The sequence below is a fragment of the Ambystoma mexicanum genome, chromosome 2q (genome assembly GCF_040938575.1).
Source record: "Ambystoma mexicanum isolate Mex_15411 chromosome 2q, UKY_AmexF1_1, whole genome shotgun sequence".
NCBI lineage: Eukaryota > Metazoa > Chordata > Amphibia > Caudata > Ambystomatidae > Ambystoma > Ambystoma mexicanum.
Genome location: NC_090924.1, coordinates 1,219,225,085 through 1,219,249,449, shown reverse-complemented (window position 1 = coordinate 1,219,249,449; position 24,365 = coordinate 1,219,225,085).

The window sequence follows — 24,365 nt, the reverse complement described above, 5'->3', positions numbered from 1 at the left end:
TCTTGCTCGTTCAGTGTTCATGGTGGCTCTTGCTTGCGGCCTACTTGGGCCTGGTTCATAGGTGGGGATGTGTAATGCACGGCACCTGTGTTGCGGTGTGACATGGCTTCATAGGCAGTATCATGTCTTTGTTATATTTTCATCACGATGCAAGGGTCGGGAGAAGCGTCAGCAAGCCTGTAAGCGAGTGCTTTGTGCGTCTTGCGTTTCTGCATTTCAGAAAACCTATGTGAAAAATAATAAAGATGCGCGTCAGTGGGTGTATCCGTCACCTACGTCATAGCACTGATTATATTCTTTGTGTGGGTTGGTGTGTGAGTGTCCAGTGTGCATGGTTGCACGTGTGTTCTTGGCAGTTGGCTCGGTCGTCATGGCATCTCTAACGATGTGGGTGCTTGTCGTTGAGGTCTTAGTCGAGTTCATCCATGCCGCAGGTGTGGGCTTGAGTAGGGCAGTCTGGTGGGCAGGCTGGTGGGCATATCCGTATGTTCTTGAACCAGGGTATTCGGTCGTCTGGTAGGTAGGCAAATTCATCTCGTGGTGGGTGTCTAGGCCGCGATCCTCTGGGCCATGGTCGCGAGGAAATTGGGGAGAGCTTTTTCTCCCATTCTCCCACTTCAGTCCCCCCTCTGGTCGACTTGTCGACCACAAACATATCTTTTTCTTTATCTCCTCTTACTCTCCATATTTTAGTCACTCCTCCCAGGTGTCCATAGTGGTTGACATGGTCTTCAAATGACCAGTACATGTATACACAGCTCCCTCCCGGTTTGCAGTATACCCATCTTCCGAGATAGCTCCTCGGGTTTCTTGGGTTCTCAAGCTTTACGGATGGTGGGTCTAAGTGATTGGCGATGATCTGTCTGCGCAGTTTCTCTCTTTCCTTTATTATCACGTCTGTGTGCTGGTCATCGTCAGTTGGCATCAAGGGGTGCATGCCGACCATTTTGATCATTTCGTCTGCAGTGCGTGCCTTCCTGGCCTTCCAAAACCTTATTACAATCAATACAGCTGCAGCCAGTATTATGCATCCAACTATTATCTTCAGCCCGTCCGACAGCCATGATGGCATCCATGACCATAACAATGAAAACCAGCTATCATCCTTCTTTACTCCTTTACTTTCTTCCATCATCTTGGAGTGCATCTGGGCCAGTTGTGATACTGCTTCGGTAAGTGTACCATTATCGGCATCGTTAGCAGGAATAAATGTGCAGCATGATTGTCCTATCTTTGTGCAGACTCCTCCCTCCATCGCTGTGAGAAGATCCAATACATATCTGTTCTGTAGTGCTACCATTCTCACCGCTCGCAGTTCCTCTTTTATTGCATTGAATCCGTTTACTGTTGAATTAATCGTCATCATTAGTTCCCATCGGGTTATCTGGAGCCATTTAGCGTTTGCATACGCTTGTAGTCCAGGGTGTATTATTGACGAGAAGAACATAGCTGCCCTGCTAAATAACCTGTGTTCTGGTGGGATAGAAGTGAGTGCTGTTTCCGTCCTTCCCCACAGGTAGTTTCCTGTCAGGGGTTCTCCTTGTCTCTTTTCCCTGTTTAGGACATTATTGTTGTTGTTGTTGTTCTCTCTCTCCTGTGATTGTACAGATCTCTTCTTCCTCTTGTTCCCTTCATCCATTTTGGGGAAGTTGGCCATATTCACATGTTTTTGGGGCACCACTAGCGATGGTATATTGATGTGTACCATTGTGCCTATACCATTCCACAAGGGGGGCAGGGTGTGATATGCCTTATTTCCGCAGGCCCAATAGTGATCCATTATCACTGCCATTCCAGCACCCCCCTCTGGTAATTCTAACATGCTTCCACAGTTGGTGTTGTATCCCACTTCCACATCTCCTCTGTGTTGGTAGCATAACTTGGGCGCGGTCAGCGGTAGTATGCTTATTGGGTCTTCATCTTTCTCCATCCATGTCAGCATGGGTACGTACTTGCCCCATGTCTTCCAACATCTGTCATTGTGTTCCTTTATGGTGGTAATATTTTCTCTTGTTACCATGTTGCTACCGACCACTCCTATTTCCCATTCATTGTTCATGTATACCTTCCCTGTTATTGTTACCAGTGGCCTTTCCCAACAGCCTTGTATACCAGGAACTTCAGTGGCGTACCAATCACATGGTAGGTATTGTAAGGTTACTTTCTTCGTTTCTCCCTTTTCAGGGCCACTTGTCATGTATCTGAATGGTTCAGCATGCAAACTGCTCTTATGATAACTCAAATATGACTTGAGGAAATTGTTTTCGTATGGCTATGTGTCTCTTGTTTTCCACTCCATTCTCTTCAACGTTCCTTGAAATCGCCCTCTCGTTTGGAATAGTGCCAGATATACTATACATCGTGTCGTCTTTTCTTGTATTTCTGTGGCGACGAATGTTCGAGAAGCGCTCATGGCGTATGGGATCAATGAGCAAACATAACAGCTATCTTCTGTTGTCTGCTTACCTATTCGGGTCATGTGCTGGTACCACATGTTGTTTGAGACGTGTGCTGAATCTGTTATGTAATTATCAATACCCTTGTTCTCTGAATATGTGCTGCGTTTAACTCTACTTCCCTTATGCGGAGGGTTGCTAGTACCACCTGATGTGACACCTGTTGCGGCCGTGGGAGGGGGTATGTTAGGTTTGGGTGCAGCCATAATATTGATAGCATAACTTTTCTGCCATACAGAGGCAGCCAATAGACCAGTGATGACCAATACTCCTATAATTTTTATTACAAAAGCTAGTCTCACCGGCATTTGCTCTTACCTTGCTGCAGTCCGGCAGCTTATTCTTGCGACGTTAAAGGTGCCCGCCTGAAAATCCTCAATACGCTTGTTATTATTGTTAGTGGTTGTTATTAAGCTCTCCCTATCAAGTAATCGTTCAGTGCCCAGGCGAAGAGCTGTTCCCACGCTAACCTTAGTGATCTATCCCTTAGCACGGGTAAGTGCTGGTGAAATTGGGGAAATGATTGTTCTATGGCCAAAATAAATGCGGTGTAATATACACGTACCCTCCTTCTTTTCAGGTACTTCGGTCTTTTTATGTGATATACAAATTGGTGTGATAGCGCTTCAGGGGTGCTATCATCAGTGGGCAGCATCTACTCCTGGGCACAGTACACTGTTAGTTACCTATTTTCTTAACAAAACAATTATTAACGGTACCTGCATGTGCGAGAGAAGAAAAAGAGAAAACATACAAGTGTTTTACATGTGTGTGTGCGCAAAACAATGTCCTTCAATTGGGGGTGACCTTAGAGGGGAGGGGGTTTGGGGCTCAATTGGCAGAAGTTTGTTTACTTTTCGATCTCGTGACCATGGGATGGGCTGTGGGCAAGTGTCCAGTGTCTATTTCAGTAGTTGCCTCTGGGGAATCTGGGGTGTGATCACGTGTGGTGACACTACTTCCATCAGCTGTGGCCGACGTTTCCTTCTCCATAGCCAATTCTGTTGCTGTTGTTGCTCTTCCAATGGCCCTGTCGTTAACGATAGGGCGTGTCTGGAGTTTGTAGATCTTCACGTCGTGTAGGTGATTCCAGGCACGCTTATCCTGCAGTTTCACCGCTCTGGTAGCTACCTCCTCTACCAAATTAGGACCAGTAAAGCGTGGGCCGTTCCACTTTCTATTGGAGTTGCGTAGTAGCACATGGTCACCTTTAGTAATTTTGCTTAGCCCTTCCTTTTCCAGTTCCTTGTCGGTGTCTTCTTGTTGAGAACTCTTCGACCAGCCCCGCGTACGCTCGAGCTGTTGAGATACAAATGCTACACTATTAATCAAAGAAGACACATATTGATACATTTCGTCACCAAGAACAGTTGCAGTGTTTTCATGGTCTGTGAATGCTCTTGATGTAGGCATTAGAGGAAGGCGCATTTGAAGTCCTGTCACCACCTCGTGAGGAGTGAGGTGGTGATCCGACCCTGGCCTATCCCTTAGCTCAAATAGAGCTAGCGGGAGACAGTACAACCAGCTCTTCTTGGTTGTTTGCTGTATCTTTGCTATTTCTTCTTTCAATAGGCCATTCAGGCGTTCACATATACCGTTGGCCTGCGGGTGATATGCACACGCAAATTTATGCTTAATACCCACAAAGGACGTGATGTGCTGATACATTTCATTAGCAAAGTGTGGGCTGTTATCTGACCACAACACTTCACACACACCCCACCTGGGGAAAACCTCTCTCACTAGAAATTTAGCTGCTCTGAACGCATCTGCATGTGAGCAGGGTCCGGCCTCGATCCACCTGGAGAACGGGCATACCACTACAATCATATACCTATTTCCTTGACATACATTGATCATATCAACATAGTCAATATGAATGTGCAGGAAGGGTCCCTCAGGCCGGGGTATAGTACCTTTTATCACTTGCAGCGTGTGACCGTCTGTAAACTGTTGGCATGTGAGGCAATTGCTGAACCAGTCTTCCCTAATTCGTGCTGCAATTACTTCCTTTCCTGTATGAGCTGGGTGATGGAGCTGGGCCAGGGCGGTGTTCAACAGTGCCAACGGCATGACCACCTTTCCAGTGTTATTTTGACGCCACAGTGCGTCAGTTAGGGACATCGTACATCCTCTTTTTACCCATAGTTCCTTTTCTGCCATTGGTGCGGCTGCCTGTAATTCCATTATCTGTGTGGCTGGGAGATGGGTGTACCCTTCTTTCACAACATCTGTTTGGCCATCCCCCTCCCTCTCCCTCTCTCTGACTCTGGGGGGTTCCATATTTCACCAAAGTACGCCGCATGTTTGGCATGTGCGTCTGCTGTTTCATTCCCTTTCGATATATGGTCGTCTCCATTAGTGTGTGCCGGGCATTTAAGCAAAGCTATTTCTTGGGGATCATTAATTACTTCAATTAGTTCTGCTAACAAGAGAGCATGTTGCACTGGGGTGCCATCAGCTCTCCTAAACCCCCTTTTCTGCCATTTTATCAACCCTGAGTGGACAGTTGACGTGACATATGCGCTATCAGAATATATAGTAACTCTTTTGTCAACACTTTCCTTCAACGCCAAGATCAGTGCAACCAATTATGCTGCTTGAGCAGAATAATGCTGTGGTACCTGCACACATTTCATCGGGACATACATCAAATCTTCTGTCATTTTTACAACTGCTGCCCCAGTTCTCCTTATCCCATCACTTTGGTCTATTGTTGATGACCCATCAATAAACAAAATGTCTCCACTGTTGAGTGCATCCTCTTCAACTTTTCTAGTGCATGAATACATTTTGATCTGTGTACAATCGTGAGCATAGTCACCTTCCTCAATAACTTCCACTATAAACCTTGCTGGGTTAACTGTACTATATCTGACAATTGACAGTTCAGGTCTAGACAAAATGATCTCATAACCTGTCGCCCTCTGCGTGGTTAGTGTGGACTTAGGCTTATTCAATATTGCAAACAGCGCATGCTCCACAAATAGTGTGGTTGGGCACCCCATTGTAATTGATGATGATTTCTCTACCGCAAATGGAGCTGCGGTGAGACTCTGTTCGCAAGGGAAATGACCTAACATAACAGGGTCCAGGTGACCGCTGTAGAACGCTATTGGCTTGTGTCCCATGCTGGCTTTCTGAGTCAATACTGCTTTCATTACTGCTGAGTCGCAATGTGAAAAGATAAAGAACTGCCGTTCATAATCTGGGGTGGCTAGTACCGGAGCAGTGGATATGGCGTGCTTCAACTCGTCAAATGCCTGCTTCATTTCCCTTTTCCACCCCAATGTTTTGTCCCCTTTGTGTGCTTCTCTCAATGCTTCAAGTAGGGGTCCTATGTATGTGCTGTAGTCAAAAACCCATGCTCTACAGTAGTTGCACAATCCCAGGAACTGCTGCAGCTCCCTCACCATTTGTGGTAGTGGCGTGTTTGATATAGCTTGTGCTCTTTGTGGTGCAATCTTTCTTCCGTGTTGGGATATTAGTTGACCAATGCATAATACCTGTTCCTGACAGTACTGTAACTTTTCTTTGTCTACCTTGGAACCTTTTTCAGCCAATACTGTCAGCATTTTCAATGAGTCCTCCCTGCACCTTTTCTCGCTTGTGCTGCAAATTATTATATCGTCAACATATTGCAGCACCGTACTTTCCAATTCAACGTTTCCCAAGTCCATCTGTATTACTCTGTTGAAAATTGAGGGTGACTCGCAGTACCCTTGTGGTAACCTGGTGTGTTTACATTTTGTGTTTCTGTATGTGAAGCTTGTCAAGTCTTGTGAATCTGGGTGCAGGGGTATTGAGAAAAAGGCATTTTTGAGGTCAATCACTGTGAACCGTGAGGCCTCTGCCGGAATTCCACATAATATTGTGGCCGGGTTTGCTGCTATGGGGTATTCTTCTTCTACAATGTTGTTCAAGGGTCTGAGGTCCTGGATAAAACGCCAAGACCCTCCTTTAGCCTTGCGAACTGGGTACACGGCCGTGTTACATGGTGATTCTGATGGTACCAATATGCCATTATTTATTAGGGCCGTTATGGTTTCGTATATGCCCTCATCTGCCTCTTTTGATAATGGGTATTGTTTCACTCTAGGTAGTATTGCACCCTTTTTCAGCTTTATTCTTACTCCCCCGATACTCTTTATCCAGCCCACGTCATAGGGACTGGTGGTCCACAGTGATGTTGGAACTTTTGCCATATCTTCCTCGTAAAAGGTAACTGGGGTAGATGCGGGTGCTTCAAGTGCCATGGCCATTTTCTGTGCCACTTGCTTATATGTCACTCTTAGCCATATATCTATACTCATCATAAATACCATTTCACCTTCTTCCTTGTCTTCTGAAAAGAGCTCCTCATCGGACACCTGGGTGAGCCTGCATCCCTCAGCCAGGGCTATCACTGCCCTCCATGCTCTCCCTTCCCGGTCTTGGGCATGTACTGCGATATAATCAGCAGTTGCTATAATACTCTCGATGCTCACCGAAATCACCTTCCCTTCTGGTTCATTGGCTGGTGTCTCGGGCCTGAACAAATATGCTGCTGGCCTCCTCCAGATCTTTCCTTCTATTCCTGGCATCCAGGCGAATGCCATGTCCGTTCCGTACTGGTCCAGTTCGCCATCCACTGGCTCAGCCCGAGTTACTGTCTGTCCACAGTATGCTTGCAGTATTTGTTGTGCAGTGAGCATGTTTATTCCTGGAGTGGAACAAATTATGCCATCCTCCATGAAGGAGATTGTCATATTTAGCCTGCTCATTATGTCCCTCCCGAGTATGTTCACTGGTGATTCCCTTGAATACAGGAGCGGGACAGACATGTCATAATCTCCAATAGATAAGGAGATGTTATCAGTAAAGGGAACCAACCCCCTAGCCCCAGAGAATCCTTGGGTGTTCATGGCCTCACCTGACATCTTAAATCTACCCTCCCTTATGCATGACCGGGTTGCCCCAGTGTCAACAAGGAATGATAATTTTTTGTCACCTATCGTTACCTCAATGCGTGGTTTCTCCGCACTATTAGGTGTTATCGACAGGATGGGACACACCAAGGACGTCTGTGGGCTGTCCTATTGTGGTATAATGACTGACCACTTCCTGTGTAAGGGTTGTGTCCCAGGACAGTCACCCATCCCAATTGTGTTTGTTGTAGCTGTGTATCGGTGGAGGTTACCTTATGGTCCTGTATTTGAGTGGGCTGCTGCACTGGCTGCACTTGGTTTTGTTGTGTTATTGCTACCTGTTGTTGCGGTAGTGAATATGTCTGTGGCTGTTGTTGTGTTACTAACTGTTGCTGTGTGCTGCTCTGTGGCAGCCCCTGCAGTTGTTGGTAACCCTGCTGCTCCCTTGTAGGCCCTTGTTGTTCTTGTTCCCCCCATGATGGTGTGGAGGGTGTCATTCTACATGTACGTGACATGTGTCCTAACATTCCACAAACCCAACATACAGGTGGTTCCCTGGTCTGCCATGGGAAGCTTCCTGCCGTATCCTGGTACACTGGTTGCCCAGTGGGGTAGAAGCTTCGGAATCCTCCCCCTTTCTGTTGTGCAGGATAGCCATATCCCCTCCCCCTCATCATTCCTCCCCTTCCCATAAAGTTATTATAATATCCAGTTCCTGATGCCATGTATCCTCCTCCCATGTTAGCCGTGTATGGTGGGGGTGGTGGCAGCTGTTGTGTTATAATTCGTGGTGATTGTGGTAGTGGTGGTGTTTGTAGTTGTGAGGGATCCTGCGCGGCCACTACTTGCGTGGGGTTTGGTGTCATTGTTGTTGGTGTAGTTATTAGTGCACCTTCCATGGTGTACTTAGTCAGTTTTTTTCTGCACTAATTTAGCCTCTTCCGCTTTTCTATCTTCTTCCTTTTGTTTCATCTTTTCTTGCCACGTCCTACAATGGTGTACTATTGTCAGTTGTATTTTCGGCCAAGCCTTTGCTTCCATCCCCACTACTTTCTTCAATTGTTTTTGTACCGCCTCCGGGAGCCCTTTTATTAGTATGTGGTAAAATATTGCCAGTGTCTTGTCCCATTGCTCTCTAGGTTCCATACGCCACTCCTCCTTAATCTCCTGGATATAATCAACAGGATCTTCATTCTCACGCATCTTGCGTGACGTAATTGCTCCTATGTCTGAGGTGTCTGGGTATTGTACCCTCAGTGCTTGCCATAATGCATGCCTGCAATTCGCAAATGGCGCCCTGTCATGTGATGTGTTCGTTATTGTGACCCCGGGGAAACCCGCTCTCTTCCAGATGTCATCTGCCGCATCCCCTAATATTGATATTAGTAGGCCCTTCACGTCTCCTACTGCTAGTTTCTGTTCTGCAATGTGTTTTTCCATCTCATATATCCATTTTCCCGCTCCTCCACTTAGTGATGGGAGCCTACACTTTATATTTTCCTTATCTGCATGCTTCCAAGGGACGTATTGTGGTCTAACCCTCTTCTCTCCAATAGTGGCATTAGATTGTGTCCCATCTGTCCCCCCATTTGTCGCGGTGTAGAGTCCGTATACCCCTTCTCTTCTTCTGTGTCTTCTACGTCATCTGTTATGTCCATATTTCCCCTGCTCAATGCGGCTTCCCCTTCATCTCTTCCACTTCTCTTATTATTTCCTTTATTTGATGTGGTTATGTGTGTCCGTTCTTTCTGCCTGCTTCCGGGGAGATCTCTAAGCCTGCCGGCGTAGGGGGTGTGTTCAGGAGCGGGTGTGGACGGACATGTTGGACGGGATGATGCGGGTGTATCTGCACGTGTTTGCCTTCCCACCATTCCTTGTTCTTTCTCCTCACTCCCCACCAGCTCTTCCTTCCTTCTGCATGCCCATGGGGATTCCCTGTTGGTGCGGGCGATGTACAATTTGTCTAAGCTTTCCCTTTCGCCCCTTCTTCCTTCTCCCCCCATTCCTTCTTCTTCCTCGCTGCAAAAATCATCCAGGAGCGACAACCCCCAATCTGTCTTTTTCCCCCTAATTGTCACTGTTTTTAAATCTATTAAATCCATTCCTCCCACTTCGTCTTCACCAATTGCTCCGCTTTGTGCTGATGTTGTTGTTACTTCTGCGTCCCTGCATACATATTTCCTTACCCCACTCTCTCCTTTCCTATCTCCTCTTTCCCCTTCCCTTTTCTCTACTATTTCACCACCTATTTCCTCTCTTTTCTTTTTTAATTCCTCCATCACCTCACTACTCACCTTCTCTAATATCCTTTCTTCCTCTCTCCTCCTTTCCCATCTCTGTCTCTCCCTTTCTAATATGCTTTCTATTACCTTCCTTTCCTCGTATTTCTTGGTGGTTTCTGATAGTATTTTCCTCTTCCATATTTCCATTTCCTTTTCTTTCTCTTCTTCCTCTCTTTTCCTGTCACGCTGTGCTGCTCGAGATACCCTTACTGCTATTGCATCATCCTTTCAGCTTCCCTCTTCCGTTCTTCAGTTCGTTCCCTCATTTTTTCTAACTCATCCTTCCTTTCCTTCCTTTCCCTCCTTCTCTCTTGTTCCTCCCTCTCAAGCTGTTTGATCAGGGCGTTTTGCTCATTCCTTAACTCCGCCAATCGTTCCTCCAACATCTCATCCCCTGCTCGTAACAGCTCCCCTTCTTTCTTTTTACCTTCTTCCCCTTTTATTTCACTGCTACTCTCATCGCACTCGTTCATTTTCCTTACTACCTCCTTCTCTTCTCCCGTTAATGTCCCTCGCAATTTTAGCAGCACCTGCGCAGCTACCCACTCGTTGTGTCCTATGGTTGGGATTGGTTCTTCACTAGTCTTCCCTTCCCTTGCGTGCATCTTCTTATAAGTTGGGCCTACCGCACTTGTCACCTCCCCCCCTGTGTAGCCACCTGTAGCTGTATATGGTGGTGGGCTGTACGCTGGGTTCGAATACGCCTCAGCCGCCGTTAGTTGTTGCCTTACCACTTCTCGTAGTTCCGTTACAGGATATAAGCCCCCTTCCTCCTTTTTCACTACTTTCGCTATAGGCATGTCGTCGGTCCGTTCCTTTTTTATTTCTGTTTTATTTACGATGCTAAGCTTTTCCTCCCCCTCTCGGCCTCTTCCCGCGCACTGTGCCCTTTCAACCTCCTTTTCCCCATTTCCTTCTTCCTCCTTAATCTTCTTCTCCTCCTTCGTTTCTTCCACAGTGAACATTCCGGTTGGTCCTGGTCGGGACCCCTGGAACATCCTCCATAGGTTAAAACACCGCCACGTGGTGCGTCAATTTCTTCCCCTTGTATGTGTTATGTATATGTGTCAGTAGCGAGTGTTGGACGTACGGGTCGAAACTGCCGTTAGGCGGCCAGGGTGTCGTCATTTTGTTGTCCGTCCCTTCTATGCTGTATTTGATCCGTTTTTCCCTATGGGGTGATAGTGTTTTACATATATGCTGTAGTGGAGTAGTGAGGGTGTTCCCCCACCCTCCCGATCCTAACCCGTATGACATGGTTACACTGTGTTGTTAGCTCCCTTCAGTATAATAGTCGTTACCTGGCCCCGTAGTTTGGGGACTTGCGACCGTCCGCTAAAAGAAACTCAGTCAAATATGACAATTGCAGATGTGTTACCTGGGCCTGTAGTTTGGGGACTTGCGACCGTCCGCTAAAAGAAAAACAGCCAAATATAACGCTTGCAAATATGCTGTCTTTTCCCTGTCTTTGTTTTTCTTCCTTAATACCGTTACGGCCCGCTACGGCCAAGGCGCACGAAGCCCCCTGCGGCTGCGTGCCCTGTGTGATGTGCTTATACAGCCGTCCCACTTTTCTCCTCCCCTCCTCCTCCTTCCTCACTCGTCGTGGCCGGCGTTCTCCGTGCACGGTCACTTCCCCCTCTCCACCTGTCCCGGATTTAACGTGGCCGTCAACCTCCGTGCCCACCCCCTCACCACTATTCGCTTCCCCACCACGCTTCAACAATGCTGTGTGGTCGAGGTATCCTATGAAAGCCCTACGGGTGACGTCACCGACCTCTTCCAAAACTATCGGTAAGATCTTTTACACTTCAGAAAGCTCGAAATAAGTTTTTGCTATTTGTCCCCGTTAACCCCACAGCTGTCCTCTTGTCACGCCTGGAACAAGGTAACCAATAATATAATCAGACGGCGCACGCTGCGTCGCCTCGCGTGTGATACGCCCCTCAACAGGAGGGCTTAACCAGCCAATTATCTTCCATATTAGGCAACCAGTTAGCTACCGCCTACAGGAAAACATCATCTATCTATCGAGTTTCGCTGCTCGATCAATAGGGATCCTCATCTACTCATTGATCAATAACCACCAATTCGTAGGAAGCCACACACACACACCCCCTTACAGGTGGTCACGACCTAGGCCAATCAGTGTCTACGAGCAGCCGCACGTGATGTTTTCTTGCTCCGCCCACCCTTCTCTGTGACGTAGCGGATGGCTCTCACGCCTGTCCAGCTACCATTCACTTCACCGTCAACACTAATTTATCAAATCTTCGCCGCACACCTTAGTAACACCTCCCACCGCCCTTATTTCACATTGCTTGTTGTGTGTGACATACTCACCAAGTTCTCTTGATGCGGGCCCGCTCGACTGCGTGCACCCCTCCAAGCGGCTCGCCACCTCCCCTCGTCTGGACCACGTCTGGACACTCGCCAACCGCGGGCGGGATACTTCTCAACCTGCTCCCGAGGGCCAATATCCGGATTGCGCTGTCTGGTCTTCTCGCAGTTCCGCAATGGTCCTGTAGTCCTCAAAAAGGGGGCAGCGGCAGAGGGGGCCGCGCCGCTGGGCCTCTTCGCAACGAGAGTACTTGGAAAAATAAAAAGGTAGATCGTAACCAGATCTCAGCAGTGCCTCCAACTTGTCGGGGTGTTTTTCCCGGGGTCGGCTGGGCCTTCCGCGGACCTCCAGGCTGGGAGGCCCCAACTCCTCCCGTGTTCCCCAAAAATGAGTATGAGACACACGCAAGAAGCAAGGTGGTTCTGCTGTTTATTGAACAACGGCAGGGATGGGTCTAGGATCGTACGCGGCCGTCCAGACTCTCAAAGTTCGTGGGGGTCGCAGGCCCTTTTTGCCTCAGTATGACATGCTACTTGCGTCACCTGGGAAAGTTAGCGAAAAACCTATCGCCACTCTGGATTGGCCCCTCGAGTGGTAGGGTTAGTATAGCATACATATAGAGAACATTATTAGTGGTTGAGGGTCAGTCAGGTGGTATACTTGGGTTGTCCCTTCTATTAGATGCTTGAAAATTGTTACACGAAGACCCCTAATGATTGGCTAATGTTAGTGGCGTCAGTGATAAGTGCCCCCATGTTCTGATTGGTCCACTCGCGAGCCCACCAGCCTGGGACCATCGTTGTTCCCAGCTCGCGGTGTACCTGTCACTAGCAACAATATGTAACTATGTGTTCGTGCAGACAATGCGCAGATTTGCTCATAGGCCTGAGAGCAGACCATTCCCATCGCTGTAGGTGTCCATTGGGTCATTTCATTTTTGCAGCCTGTGTCCCAGACGTGGGACCCAGGCGACTTCTCCCTCGTGGGTCTGGCACCTTGTCAGGTTGGCTTGGTCACGTGAGGAGAGACCGTGGCTGAGGCAGAATTCTGCACATTTAAAGTTTATTTGCTTCTGCGTGCTTGGCTTTGCTTACAAGTGTGACCTTGGCGTCGGCTGGTAGCATACGAGTTGCAACATCGCTCCCTTGGCTGTCAGCTCTTGCTGGGCTCGTTCTGCATGGTCAGCACTTGTACTCTTGCTCGTTCAGTGTTCATGGCGGCTCTTGCTTGTTGCCTACTTGGGCCTGGTTCATAGGTGGGGATGTGTAATGCACGGCACCTGTGTTGCGGTGCAACATGGCTTCATAGGCAGTATCATGTCTTCGTTATATTTTCATCACGATGCAAGGGACGGGAGAAGCGTCAGCAAGCGTGTAAGCGAGTGCTTTGTGTGTCTTGCGTTTCTGCATTTCAGAAAACCTATGTGAAAAATAATCAAGATGCGCATCAGTAGGTGTATCCGTCACCTACGTCATAGCACTGATTATATTCTTCGTGTGGGTTGGTGTGTGAGTGTCCAGTGTGCATGGTGGCACGTGTGTTCTTGGCAGTTGGCTAGGTCGTCATGGCATCTCTAACGATGTGGGTGCTTGTTGCTGAAGTCTTAGTCGAGTTCATCCATGCCGCAGGTGTCGGCTTGAGTAGGGCAGGCTGGTGGGCAGGCTGGTGGGCATATCCATATGTTCTTGAACCAGGGTATTCGGTCGTCTGGTAGGTAGGCAAATTCATCTCGTGGTGGGTGTCTAGGCCGCGATCCTCTGGGCCATGGTCGTGAGGAAATAGGGGGGAGCTTTTTCTCCCATTCTCCCACTTCAGCAACCTCGTCTGTCTCCTCTCCCATCCCCATACTTGTTTTTTTCTCACCCTCCCCCTTCCAGCACTATCTGAAATGTCGTCAGGCCTAGTACGATAGTCACTTGTTATGTTCCTCCGCTCCCTTTCTGATTCCCTCTCCCTCAACTTTTGTTTTATCCGGCTCTACCAGAAATGTCATCGGGCCTAGTACGGTAGTCGCCTGTCTGTTTCCATTTCCTTCCCACTCTCCCCCTCTCTTCCTTATCTATGTCTTAGCTCTTGCACTATCTGAAATGTCGTCAGGCCGAGTACGATAGTTAATTTCACATCCTTACTCTTCATGGCCTGTAAGAATGTCATTGTATTTTACCTTGTTCCCTCCCTTGCCTTGAAGCGCTTTGAAACACATCGTGTTTAGGCGCTATAAAAATAAGCTGTTGTGGAATGAATAGTTGTATGCACACAATCATAGGAGTAAACTGACAAGATATTCCTGAATTACAGGAATACCTGGCTCTGTTGTTGTAACTGTTCATCGGTGCCACAGGCATCAGCCAGTTTGATCTGTTCTTCGACCATCTGCCGGAAAGGCCTCTGGTTTTGATATTTAATAAGTATCCTCGAGAGTGGTGGAGAGTTCTTTTTTAATGGTGTTTACCTGGACTCGAGATAGTTATTATGTACTTGAACTACTACGTTATCTTCCAAGATGTCACAAGTAACATCTTCTACCTCATACGGGCATGAAGAATACACTTAGGAATGTTCCCCCTGGCGGGTGTGGATCTTTTCTGGTGGGATACTGTCTGTATTGTTGTAGTCATCTTATGGAATTGGGCCTATGATTTCATTTTCTAAATCCATAGAATAGTATTAGAACTCGACCGTCAGTCCAATCGAAGTTCCTGCCCTCAAAGAAACACTTTGAGGATCGCCGTTATCTACCAATATTTGAATGGTGTCTTCTTTTAGATTGAGTGCCGTTGGATGTAGGGGTAATCCTTGTTGTTGGAGGGTATGACTCAAATTTATGAATACTTCCTTAATTGTTAGGGTTTTTTATTTTTCATTTTGGTTGACACTGTAAATTGTCACACCTGTCAAGGGATGGTAATCTCATCTTTTGCTTGGACTTCAACGGCATAAGGCATCAGTTGATCTGACCAAAATGCTTTCTCAACAATGTGAAAGCCCATTGGGCTACCTCCCAGCCTTGACCAAACTTTGTTGTTAATAAAATATAAATGAATTACAAATCTATGGAGTATATCACTACCCAGATACAATTCAGAATTGACATCTCTAATGATCCATCAATTACGGTCAATAGTTGCATTGCCTTCAACATTTTTAACATGCCCTTGCTAGGTAGCACATGTTTAGAATTTTAGCTTTCCAAATCAACTTCCCATTTATTTGTGAAATCAAGGCAGGGCATGGTCTGATCTTTTTGGAGTCGCGAAATACAGTGCTTCGGTTCTGAAGCTTTTTCCATTGTTTAGACAGACTCTGGCAGGCACAGGATCGTTCCCTCCATTAATCTAAATGGGGATGTATGTGTGTTCGCCCTGTTGTTCCTAACTCTTTTCAGAAGCATTTTGGATTTCTTTTGGGGTCCTGCTGAATAGAATTTCAAAGTTTCCCCATGCAGGAGTTGGGATGAGGGCCCCTCACTACTCTGTTCTCCTATTGAGATAGTGGTGATTTTGCAAACCTGTTTATTTTGAAAATGAAATTCAAAATTGATTGGAATGCAATTCTATCAGGTGAAAAGTACCATTCCAGCTGACATAATTGGCACTTCTCTACAGCTTGATGGGTTGGTTTGTTTGGGTCCAGAGACCCTGGCTCATACAATCAGTCAGAGGGGACAGCCTCCGAAGAAAATCTTGCCACAGTAAACAAAGTCTGCCCTCTGGAGCCACCACAATCACCAGATGTTTCAGATGGTGTCAACCAACTTTGATTTCCAGATCTGCAATCCCACTACTAGAAAAGGTTTGAGGGGCATTTTATGACTCGCTCCTCTTCCTAGTTTGAGTTGAGGTTATCAAAAGTGTGTTTTTGAAATGAAGATCACCAGTGTCCGTGTGTCTACCAGAGATGATAAATCACACTTACCTTGTACAAAGGCAGTAGCATAGATTCCACCTTCTTTACACTTTAGTTTGAAAAGAAAGTGTGAGTTATTAGACAGCTCAGAATTAATTTTGTTGACCTCACTAATATTTTGCACTTGACCATGTAGGTCTTTTCTTCCTTGAAGTAAAGTTCACGCTGGTTGGCTTGGGAACCTGTCGGAATAAAAACACATTTGGAGATAATCTATAGAGTAGGTGCATTCACCCTATCCACAGACTTTGGTGTGTTCTCTTATCAGAGGACAATCTTCAGAATTGTTCATGAGGGAGGGTACCTCTACTGTTTCTGGATTTTCTGGGCTAATATATAGGAGCTTCTTTGCACTTTTCATTCTCTTTTTCTACATTCTCTTATTCAGGATCTTCTATTTTGCACACTTTTCTTTAGGAGGCGTCACTCCATCTCTGAAAGAGAAGACATTATTTTCTGGTTTTCTGTGTTCTCGTCTATCTCCAGGGTGACCATACTTATTTTCTTTTCTTGGAATTTCACTCCTTTTCTCTGGAAACAGTTGTCACTACTATTTTCTTGACTGTCTTTAATTCAGTGGTCATTGTATGTATGGGTCAGATAGGAAACTTCCTCTAGGGCTGGGCATATCTTTTTATCTATCTCCCATTTTACCTTTTCCACCAGGACACAGTTATTTGGATATTTTGCCTCTTCTTATTAACTGTAGGAGGCACCTGGCCTGGATGTTGTGATCTTTGGAACACTGAAAGTCAGAGGCTTCTCTTGGGCCCTCAGCATCTGCTCAATGTTCTCAGTCAATTGCTTGACCTGTCGTTGAGGTTGAGAAATAATTTCTTCTCCCTCAGAACCATAGGGAGGTCTTTGAGCATACTTACGTTGCTCTCTGGAAGGGTTGCTATTCCCCCTAGCAAAGTAACTTAGGTATGGTTGAAAGTTAACACTGGAGTCTTAATTTCTTGATTCTGAGCTATATTGTCCTAGAGTCTAGTAAGAGGAGAAAAATAATGTTGACAATTTTGATTTGGAATGGGTGTTGGATTTCTTTCCTGTGAGTAATTTGGGTTAGGAATTCCTGTGGGAACTGCACCTTGATTTATACTACTGCCCTATTGCTGGGGCATGTATCTGTAGTCCATGATAGGCCTAGAACCCATGTACCATGGACTTATGTATGTACAAGTGTCAGAAGGTTCGATATTTTGGAACACCGGTTGAGTGTTGCTCGATTGGGACTATACAATGGGCCTCCTCTGTCAATCATTGTGTTTGGTATTAGGAGGAGTATTCTTTGAACGACTTCACTCCAGACCCAGTGGAGGGCACTATTCACCTCTGTCACTTGTACAGTGCTAGGTTTTGTACACAGTTTCAGTTTTTTATTGTTGCTGTTGTTTTCTACAGGCTATTGGACCTCATAAATCCTAGTGGCTTGGGAAATTACCCATTCAAAACTTTGCAAATCCTCAAAGTCCTTCAATGATTGGGTGACCATGTATTATCCCTACAGTTGATATATACACGCAGCGAAGTCTGCATGAATGCACACTTGAACTATTGGGCAAGTTCTCTCAAAGATTGTTTCACACAGTATATTGTATGCAGCTTTACCGGCTTCTTGTGGGTTTCGATGCGTGGAGTCATGTTTTAAAATGGCTGCCTTATAAGTAGAACTTTTATGGTGGTTTTGATCCTCCAGCCCTGCAAAGAAGCTAGACAACTCAGGGGAGAACGTCTATTTGGCATATCCCACCATATTAAAATCATTCCTTACTTTAAGTGAGGACATCATTTTGTCAAACAACACTAGAAGTTTCCACACAGAATACTTGGCATTGTTATGATAAAGTGTCATAAAACATTTGAAGTCTTTGATTTGTTTAATAGACTCATTCATTCATTCATTTTGCATAGTGCCTTTCACCATAATTATGGTCCCAACGTGCTGTTGATTGAATGCCCTCGGAGGGACCAAAGTCCAAAGTATGGTAACATTGAGAGGTGCTATTATGCATGTGTGCTTTTCGGTCATTAAGGTTATCAGAGGGTGGGCAGGACCGTGCTACTCGATATTGCATCCTTTCACCGACACCTGTTTTTCCGACGGGTATTTGGGCGTGGGAGTTTTGCAGAAAATTCTCATCAAAATTTTGGGGGGTGGTGGGAAAGGGTAAATCAAGGTTTGGGGAGGGAAGATAAATTAAAAAAAATAATTAAATCAATGCAGGCTTGCGGGTGAACCTCCCAAAAATATATTTTTTAAAAAATTCGGCAAAACACCTCGACAGAAAAAAGGGGGTTGGCGAAATGGCATGTAACTGTGCTAGACACCCATGTCTGAATGGCATGTGAATCGGCAGAAAGGAGGTATAGTAAGCGGGGGGGGGTGTTTAAGTGGATAGAAAATTATGTGAGTAGCTACAGTTCGAATTTGTGGTCAAGAATGGTAGTTACATTCTTATGGCAGAGGTGTCATGCAATAGTGTTTGTGTTGTATGTGAGAGCAGTGGTGAGTGAGAGTGAGGCCGCGTCTTCGGCTAAATTGTGAAGGTGCAGAGTGTGAGAGGACAAAATGGATTAGTGGTACAAACAACAATGTTTACCCCCTGGTTTCAATGTGCAAAGAGCATAATGGAATGAATAGATAAATAATAAAATAAATAAAAAATCACCCTCTGAGTGGATCTTACAGTGATACATTGCCATCCTCTGGTCCTTCAAGTGCGAATATTCACAACTTTCATGTCTAGTTGCGGCGGCAATGCCCACCCTCATATGCTTTGGAGTTACATACAGTGCCAACTACAAATGAACATTCAACTGTAACTAATTGTCCTCCTCCTCCTCCAAAATAATCCAATTGCTTGACAAAAGTTGTCTTGAATCGCCCACCATCAGAGATCAAGTTCAATAACCAGCCCACTCTCAGGAACCTAATCATTTTCAAGTTACTGGATACCTTCTTGAGTCCTCTGTACATGGTTGGCGGTTTCAAGGAGGGGATTGGGGTACCAGGGCTCAGACGATAAATGAGAGATGAGGAAAGGTAGCTGAAAGATGGGCAGGTGGAAGGGAGTGTGCATGGGGGGGATCTGTCTGATGGAGGGGCTAGGGTTTGGGGGTGCATGGGTTGTGGTGCAGGGGGGTTCAGGAAGCAGGAGGGAACAGCCAGGTTGTGACAGCATTCCTAAAAGCCAGGTGATCCTCTATGAGATGGAGAGCGAGGGGGAGTGAGTTCCAGAAGGTGGGTGCAAGGACGGAGAAGCAGGCTCCTCCTAGTCTGGAGAACTTGAAACGGGGGTATACCAGGTTGTGTGCAGAACGTAATTTGAGGATTCAGGTGGGGTGGTAGCATGTGAGTTTGTTTTGGAGGAAATCAGGGCCTTTCTTATGGATGGCATGGGTAGTAATGCATATGGCTTTGTAGGAGGCTGTTGGCTGATGGGCAGCCAGTGAAGTACCCTCATTGCAGGGGAGATGTGTTCTCTGGGGGAAAGTGTGAATAGGAGTCTTGCTGCATAGTTTTGGATCAGTTGGAGCTTTCTGAGTTGAGAAGCAGGCACACTTAGATTGAGGGTATTAGAATAGTCAAGGTGCAAGAGGATGATGGCCATGATTGTGGAGACTCTATAGGGGTAGGAGACATACGTAAAAATGTGCTTGTCTGGGTAGGATACATATGAAAAAATCTGCTTGAGAATACGGAGGTGGAAGTTGCATGATCTGGAGACTGCATTGATGTAGTGGGAGAGGGTCAGGTCCAAGCTAAACGTGGATCCTAGGTTTTTAACTGTGGGGGATGCCATGGGTGTGGGTCCTAAGGAAGGCAACTAAGGGGTGGGTAGGAGAAAGAGAGCTGTTTTTACACAGATTAGGATTTTTATATTTCTGGGGTTGATGAGGAGGTCGTTTTTTGTCATCCACTAGTCAATGTATGGGAGGTAGGATGCCAGATCTGGGAGTGTTGAAGATGGGGAGTTGGGAATCGTGAGTGTCATTGGTGTAGTTGTAACAGGTGAGGTTGTGGGAATGGATGAGCGTGGGGAGTGGTGAAAGGTAGAGGTTGAAGATGAAAGGGCAGAGGGAGGCTCCTTGAGAGATTCCGTGGGGGACACGTTGGGGGGCAGAGGAGATATGATGGAGAACAGTGATTTGTGAGCAGTCAGAGCGGAAAGAGGAGATCCATCTAAGGGTGGAGTCCCTGATGCCTAGGTCGAAAAGTCTGTTCGTGAAATTCTTTTGGCAACTGAAATTTATGTTTCTCTGAACCTGAGTCCACTCTCGCTCAGAGTCACAGCTACTGCTGGGACCTCATTTTATATTGTCATCTGGGTCCTTCTTATTTTTTCTGATTTTGGGAATGCATTCTATAATCATGGGAAACATAATCTTCCTTTTCTTCTTTACTCTAAGATATATAAGGGATATTTTTCCAGGATCGCTTTTTTGAGGTGGGGTTATATTGGATGTCCACCTCTAAGAGCTGGAAATAAACACTCACTGTCTCTTCACCTGGATGGCCTAGAAGTATCCTCCCAGTCTCCCTGATGGGAAGAGACTTTTAAAAGGTTATTCTTTGGCTGAGGATTTTGCCTTTCTATCTCAGCCAAGTAGGCTAAAAGATTTATCTGCAGGATAATTTTCTGCAGTTCCAGATCTTTCAAACCTTCATGATATTTTTTGTCATCTCAAGATGTGTCTTCATTTCCACTGCTGTCCCTTCCTGACATGCTAAATGGGGCACCCTACCCCCTTATCGCTGATAAAGGTGATAAGTCATCTATGTCAGATAAGGAATGCTCCCCTTCCACATACAAAATATTAGCGAGAGGGGATGATAGACACCTCTCAGCCTGCCTATAGGAAGTTTATGTGAGTGGAATGCGGCTTTTAGCAAAAAGGGAATGATCCCCCTGTCCAAAGTACTTGCACATGATGGGTGTCGGCTGGATACTTGGAGGTCAATTTTATAGTCCCTTACTTCCTGGTGTACGTTTTCAGTTTTTTAATTTCCACAATTTTCTGCTTACACTGGGATAATTGATTTCTCAAATCACATTTCCTGGCCTGATTAGCTTCAAGTGTTTTGCTATGGGAAGTAAACAAGTCTTTCTTATTTTGCAATTCTTGCTGTAAACATTCATGATCATGCTGACAATTCTGTATTATTCTAGACCTTTCCTGATTTCTTCCTGCAGTGCAGCCTTTTTTTCAAAGTATTCTTTTTGTTGGACTGCCTGATTCAGGTTAGTCTCTATTTGTTCTAATGTGTCCTGTAGACACAAATTTGCATCTTTCACATTGGCGAATTCTTGGGAAGAGATTTGACTCAGACCTTCATTTTCATGCAACTGCTTTAGTTTTTGTATCGGTTGCTGCTTCTCATGTGTGAGCTGATCTCTCTGTCTTTTTGTGACAGTTAAATTATGATTAATTTGATCAAATTCGTTTTGGGACACAACTTCTTTGATAATGTACTATTTTCTTGTTTTAAGTCTGATAAATTGAGTTTTTGGGGCTGATTCATGGAACAAACGTGCGACGAAAATCCATGTGCAAGCAGGCGCGAGCAGCGCAAGCACGAGAAACGCAGCGCACGTGCACGTGTGCGATTCAAGGAAGACGCTGCACGTGTTTCCCGCTGTCCGTGCGCCCAATCCAGCCATGGCGCACGCAGGTATACACTGCGTGCGCTACGCGCACAGCAAAAGCGCACATAGCGCGCGCACACAACCAAAGTGGGCGGACCAGTGGGCGTAACACGCGGAATGGGGAATAACGCGTGAAAAAGAAGGTGTAACTGGGGAAGTACTGCAGGGAACTACACGGAACGCCCACACGCACGCGAACAACCCGTATTCATGGATTCGAATACGGGAAACCCACGCACAGCAAAAGACGCACACATGCGTCAATGTGTCCGCCACACGAAGGCAGGCGGAAGCGTCCCCGCGCACAGTATAAAAGTGCGCGCAAACAACAAACACGTATATACAGCTACGATGAATGCCCCATTTGTCGCAGCACTGATCGTGAGACACCGCAGGAGGAGGAGAATAGCCAGGGCACGCATTTTCGCACCACGGACAAGCCTTTTTGGGATGCCTGACGACCAGGTCTATGGCAGGTATAGGTTTCCACCCCACATCATCCTAGACCTGGTCAGGGAGTGGGAAGATGACCTTACATCCCCCACCCTTTGCTCCCAAGCATTGAGCCCCTTGGAGAAGCTGCTCAATGTCCTGCAGTTTTTGGCCACTGGGTCATTTCAGCAGACTACTGCCATGGTGGGGGGGGTCTCACAGGCCACGCAGTCACGCTGCCTACACCAGGTACTGGCAATCATGGCAGCACACCCCTCAGTCCGCAGGCACATATACATGCCCAGAACACCCGCAGGAAGGCAGGCCTTTGTCCTGGATTTTTTCAGGGTGGCACACTTCCCCAAAGTGCTCGGTGCCATAGATTGCACCCATGTGGCCCTACGTCCACCTAGGGCCACTGAGCACATCTACCGAAACCGCAAGCACTGGCATTCCATCAATGTACAGGTGGTATGCGATGCAAAGGGAATCATCACCTCTGTCTATGAAAACTACCCTGGCTCCACCCATGACAGTTTCATATACAGAATGTCTGCCCTGAGCCGGGCCCTGGAAGCTGGGCAGCATGGCGACACATGGCTCCTAGGTGAGTACAAATGCCCTTGCACATGCATGCATGTCACACACACACACACAAATACACAAACCCCAATAATCACAACCATTTACACCTCCCCAGGGGACAGTGCCTACCCTCTGAGCAACCACATGATGACGCCAATCCGGAACCCCACCACACCACCCCAGGTAAGATACAACGCCGCCCATATTGCAACCAGGGCCATAGTGGAGCGCACATTCGGAGTGCTCAAGTCACGGTTCCGCTCCCTTGACCGCTCTGGCGGGCAGCTACTCTATGCACCCCCAGTAGTGTGCAGGATCATTGTGGCAGCATGTGTCCTGCACAATGTTGCAACACAGCAGGGCGTACCGGTGGACATGGTGGTGCCCCCACATCCCCAACCACAGGCACAGGCGCTGCCGATGGGAGGGGACAGGGCACGTGGCGAGGAAGCCTGGACCCAGCTTGTGGCCACATTTTTCAGCTAAACTCCCACCCCTGCGGAGTGCACACAGGCCTGGCACATACCAGGTGACAATCGATGATGACAAAGAGACAGTCAACTGTCACAACCCTACCACCCTGAGATAGTTGCCATGGAAGTGCCACATTGTCTGTATCCCTAGCTACTTAAACACAAGCTCTCCCGTGTGACCAAAAGGCACACATATGACATGACTTGATATGGCCTATACACAAGTATTTCAAGGTGTGATGAGGCAGGGAGGGGGGAACAAGGGAAGACAGACAACGGTACTACTAGGCCAGGTGTCATTTAGATTGTGCAAGTGCAGGGGTAGGGGAAGGGAAAAGTGCAAGGGGAAGGGGAGGGGGAGGGGGAGTGCAGTACAGGGGAAGTAGACCAACAAACAAATACATAGGCCAGCTGGTGGCAACTGCAAAGGTAAGTGCAGACAAGTGCTGGGAAGGGGGGGCTGTAGGGATAGAGGGACAGTACCGCAGTGCATGGGTTGCCAGGGAGGCAGTGCAAGTGGAGAGTGGCTGGGCCAGGGACCGAGGTCGGTGAGAGTGGCCCAGTTGCAGATCCAGTGCAGTTCCAGTGAAGAATTTTGCAAGGGAGAGGCAGAGAGAAAGCAGAAGCAAAGAGGAAGGTCTTGAGGTGCTTCCCGAACTGGAGATGGTTCCCCTCAAGTTCCAGTGAGGCAGGAAGGCTGTCCCAGAGGGAGGGCCCTGCTGCGGAGAGAGATCTACCCCCAGCTAGTTGCTCTGAGAAGCGGATGACCCTGACATGCAAGGTGTGCATCACACACACCTGCAAAACAGGCCATGGCCATCACTGTTATGTCACTCAAACCCTCCCAAACCACAACATGACACGGCAAGCAATACCCATACACCAACACAGTAACAATAGGGGTGCGTGGCATGTCCAAAATGTACAGTGGCATCAGACAATGATGCCTGACCTGGAATCAGATGAAATGACAGACCAACAACCTCCCACCCAAAATAAGTCATTTCCAAATGCATTACAAGAGTTGTAGACGTAACATAACAATGAATGCCTGTCTACATGCACATTGTGCATTGCAAAATCAACACTGCAGCTTCTGTGTGCTGTGTCCTACTCCTGCAACACACTGCTCAGCGCACAGCACAGTGAACAGCCATTGTGTGTGATGCACACCCTGAGCATCACATCTAAGCGACAGACCACATCAAAAAGCAAATTAGGCATGTACAGGATCCATAATTGGTCACAGAACATGTGCTGCAGGGACACAGTGGGCACCAGAAGGCAAACAGTGTACACGTGGATATGCAAGGGTGGGAGTACATGTAGTGC